At 33.7% G+C, this 3630-nt stretch overlaps 1 non-coding gene across 1 annotated transcript; it reads left to right on the top strand.

Moving 5' to 3' along the window:
• The first annotated feature begins 2421 nt into the window (after positions 1-2421).
• Positions 2422-2494, top strand: TRNAT-UGU. The gene has a single exon. It is a non-coding gene; the product is annotated as a tRNA-Thr (tRNA).
• The last annotated feature ends 1136 nt before the right edge of the window (positions 2495-3630 follow it).

The following is a 3630-nucleotide window of genomic DNA, read 5'->3' as shown; positions in this document are numbered from 1 at the left end:
GTTTCAGTCTCTTTTTCACTCCGCAAGGATCAAGATCAAATGAACATTCATTCTTTTTCTACTGGAGAAAGAAATATTTGTAACCTTTTAGTAAGTAATGAACAAGTAAGACATAAATTCTTTAGTTTCAATCCTTCTGGTAAAAAAGAAGGAAGGATTCCTGATTATTCAATATTGAATCAAATCATATGTATGGATTATTGTCATTTTACACATTCTGCTATTTTCCATGACACTTTGGATTTTGGTAAAAAAAAATAAAATAAAGATAATCAAATCGCACCATCTCTGTAATAAGAGAATGCCTTTTTTTCTCCTGAAGTTGTTGGAATTATTCGTAATAAGATATTGGATACAATTGAAAAAGTCTTATCAATAAAATTTTCATTTATCCGAGATCTAGGCATAGGTAGAAATCCATTCCATAATTTATTTATTGTGTGAGAAATCAAAATAATCCCACAAACAAAGGAATTGTAAATACAGTAGGAAATAACATAAAAATTGACTCATTAATCAAATTTGTTTATCTTAAGGCCTCGTGAGAGGTTTTTCTTATTTTCTTTTCTATTTTTCTAGTTCGAATTAGTTTTATGTGCCTACCAAAATAGAATATCAATGATTCATTATTCACCAGGTTTCTGGGCATCATTCTGTGGAATAGATGGCCGAGTGGTTCAAGGCGTAGCATTGGAACTGCTATGTAGGCTTTTTGTTTACCGAGGGTTCGAATCCCTCTCTTTTTGAACCTTTACCAAATTCATCAATATTACTCATCACAATGTTTCAAATTACAATGGATACCATTATTTCAACTTTTTGATATGGATTCTGTATTCCTAATTTTTTCGGTAATATGGAAAATAGTGGAAAAAGTGAGCAAGAAATGAAAATCTTCCTATATCTATGTCTATGATACATGAATGGTAGAAAAAAAACTCTTGTTATTTTAGTTAGGTTTAAGTCTGACGAGAATAGTATTCTACAAGCAACAATTCATTTATTTTCACACCAACCCATTTATTATCTATTATTTGATTGATTAATCCTTTATATTGGAATGGTTGAAGAGTTAAATGATTTGGAAATTTCTCACGGGGGGCTGAATCAAGATAATTTTGAATCAGAGTTCTAGATTTTTGTTCAACACATGTACTCTTTACCTGCTTATGCATTTATAGCACAAGACTTTACTACTCAAGCTGTGTTATATACTCATCATCAATACATCGCAGGATTCATTATGACAGGGGCGTTTGCTCATGGAGCTATATGTTTTATTAGAGATTACAATCCAGAACAGAATGAAGATAATGTCTTGGCAAGAATGTTAGACCATAAAGAAGCTATCATATCCCACTTAATCTAAATAGGATATAGATAAAAAAAAATAATGGGTTCCATCGTTTCTATGATTATTTTTTAAACGACTAGGTCCTCTCTATACACCGGAGCCCCTTCTTTCATTTAATCCTTATTTAATCAATGTTATTGTTAACTTGTACAGTTCACATTCTTTGGCTCTACCCATGAAATATTTAGTAATAGGTTTTTTACAACGAAATCAAGTTATACAGTAACGGTGTTTAAGTATGAAAATTAGCTAGGTAACTGACCTTCTTATTCCATTTTTGCAAAATAAATTAGGGGCATAATTTTTCTTTAATAGTATTTTCTCAGCTTAGTGGGTAACCATTTGTTACCAATGGAAAAGTGTTTCTCATCTTAAATTGCAAATTGGGGTGATTGGGTTTACACCAATCGAAATCATAAATTTTATATATGATAGAAGAATGCTTATATTATTAATAGATTTTTTTTTAAGTTAAGATAGTGTGAATGGAGTTCTTCCATTCACACTATCTTAACTGATCGCTAATACTGAAAAAATGGATTTCTTTTTTTTTATTAGTATAATTATCTAAACGAGTCACACATACACCCTGGTACACGTCCCTCGGTGTTGAGGGCATTCCCGAAGAGCAGGGGATTTCGTGACATTTCGGATTAGCTGTCTTGTGTTTCTAATAAGTTGTTTCATAGTTGGCATGGTGGATCCTATAGACATAATGAGCCGGTTTAGATCAATCCTAACCTGATGATTATGAATTACTTATATTTTATTAATTTAATAGATTAATTAATAGAAAAAAAAGTTATATTAAATTAAAAGGATTAAGGAGATAAAATTCAATCTCAAATCCTGTATTTTTTTTTAGAAGAATATTAACTATTCATCCTTATCTTCTAATTGTTATGTTCTTTTTGGTATGTACTAAAATATCAAATAAATAAAAAATATTGGATATTCCATATTTTTTCTATGTTTGTATTAATTTAATTATGTTATGAATAGCTAATAATTTACAATTAAGATCTCAGCAGTTTATTAAATTCCTATGCACAATTTCTTTTATGTGAGCCCGCTTAGCTCAGAGGTTAGAGCATCGCATTTGTAATGCGATGGTCATCGGTTCGATTCCGATAGCCGGCTTTTCTCGATTTGTGTTTGAAATTGATAATGTCTTCTTTAGAAAAAGAAAAGATTGGGGGAGTTCGCTCTTTGTAAAAAAAATCCAGAAAAGAACCTATTGTGTTTTTTACAATTCTACAAAAGTAGAAAGTGAGGTTCGGATATTGATAGAATTCGTCTAATTATTCTTTGTAGTATAATACTTTAGTAGATTTCGCTTCTTGCAAATAAGGCATTTAGTTTAGTTTTTATCCTGTATAGACAAAATCTTTGAAACGATACCCTTATTTCCATGTCTCCCGGCCACTTTATCGCCTACTTTAATTTCACGTTTCTGTAATATATATATATACCAATCATTTCTGGATTATAACTGGAACCCCCTTTTTTTTGGATCCAGCTCATGAGTTTAGTCTTACTTCACCGTCGAGAAACGAAAGAAGACTTCCATCTCCAAATTTAACTTAGACATAACTCGCTTCTTTTTGGGTGTGAAGCAGTGTCAAACCAAACTACCCAACAAGCATTAGCTCTCCCTGAAAAGGAGGTGATCCAGCCACACCTTCCAGTACGGCTACCTTGTTACGACTTCACTCCAGTCACTAGCCCTGCCCTTCGACATCCCCCTCCTTGCGGTTAAGGTAACGACTTCGGGCATGGCCAGCTCCCATAGTGTGAGGGGCGGTGTGTACAAGGCCCGGGAATGAATTCACCACCGTATGGCTGACCGACGATTACTAGCGATTCCGGCTTCATGTAGGCGAGTTGTAGCCTACAATCCGAACTGAGGACAGGCTTTTGGAGTTAGCTCAACCTCACGGGATCGCGATCCTTTGTCCCGGCCATTGTAGCACGTGTGTCGCCCAGGGCATAAGGGGCTTTCCCATCCGTCTCTACGTAATCACTCTTATCAGTAAGAGTGAGTGTTTCAGAGGAGTGTTTTTACCTTGATACCTCTGCATGATCATTTTGTCAGTAAAAGTGATTGTTCCAACAGAGATCCTCAAAATGTATTCTCTGTGTAGCTTTTTTCCTGCAACATAGTGACTCCTTTCATTAATCAAATTCATCTAAACTCTCAATTAACTCACTTCTCATACTCTAATCCTTCAATTTACTTCTCTCAATTCCAAATCTCTAATTATTTATCAGATCAA

Source organism: Abrus precatorius, unplaced genomic scaffold, assembly GCF_003935025.1.
Source record: "Abrus precatorius isolate BTA unplaced genomic scaffold, Abrus_2018 Scaffold8, whole genome shotgun sequence".
Lineage (NCBI taxonomy): Eukaryota > Viridiplantae > Streptophyta > Magnoliopsida > Fabales > Fabaceae > Abrus > Abrus precatorius.
The sequence above is the reverse complement of the archived record's forward strand: the minus strand, read 5'-3'. Positions and strand labels throughout refer to the sequence as shown.